The sequence below is a fragment of the Myotis brandtii genome, unplaced genomic scaffold, assembly GCF_000412655.1.
Source record: "Myotis brandtii unplaced genomic scaffold, ASM41265v1 scaffold840, whole genome shotgun sequence".
In the NCBI taxonomy this organism is placed as follows: domain Eukaryota; kingdom Metazoa; phylum Chordata; class Mammalia; order Chiroptera; family Vespertilionidae; genus Myotis; species Myotis brandtii.
The window spans coordinates 109,684-110,513 of NW_005371411.1; the positions used below are offsets into that span (position 1 = coordinate 109,684).

Here is an 830-nt window from a genome sequence, read left to right on the forward strand (position 1 = left end):
TTTAAAATATTTTTTATTGATTTTAGAGAGTGGAAGGGAAAGGGAGAGATGAAAAAATCAATGTGAGAGAAAATCACTGATTAGTTGCCTCCTGCACGACTCTAACCCCACACTGGGAATTAAGCCTGCAACACATGTATGTGCCCTGACTAGGAAAAGAACCAGTATCACATGACCTCATCATTCGTGGAATATAATGAACAGCATAAATTGATGAACAAAAATAGATTCAGAGACATAGAAGCCTCGAACAGACCAACAAACTTCAGAGGGAAGGCAGGGAGTTGGAGGGGTGGGTTAGAGATCAACCAAAGGACTTGTGTGCATGCATATAAGCAGCAGCAATGTACACAGACTCTAGGGAGGTGAAGGTATGTGCTGGGGGGGGGGGCTGGCCAGGGAGAAGCCAATGGAGGATAAAGGAGACAAATGTAGTAATATATGTACTATTTCAAACAATAAAGAATTTTTTAAAAATCTTATCTAATAAAAGATAAACATACAAATTGACCGTACCTCCGCTACACTCAGAAGCCATGCCCACAAGCCACGCCAATCAGGAGCGAGTATGAAAATAATCCCAACCAAGATGGTGGTGTCCATAGAGCTGGAGTGAACAGGAGGCTTGGGTTGCCGCTGGCAATGGAGGATGCCAAGCTTCCCGCTGCCCTAGATGGCTGTGGGCTCCCCTCAAGGCTACAAAGTTTCAATTATAGAAGATAAATAAATCCCAGATACCTGCTTCCAGCCGCTGTGGCCTCCGCTCAAGGAAGGTCTGAGAGTCTGGGTTGCCCGGGGCCGTGGCCAGCCTGCAAACAGCCATCAGCCCC

General features: G+C 46.0%; 1 pseudogene; it reads right to left on the reverse strand.

Moving 5' to 3' along the window:
* Positions 1 to 603, reverse strand: part of LOC102259384 — a 3,663-nt pseudogene extending 3,060 nt beyond the window's left edge.
* Between the last annotated feature and the right edge of the window lie 227 nt (positions 604 to 830).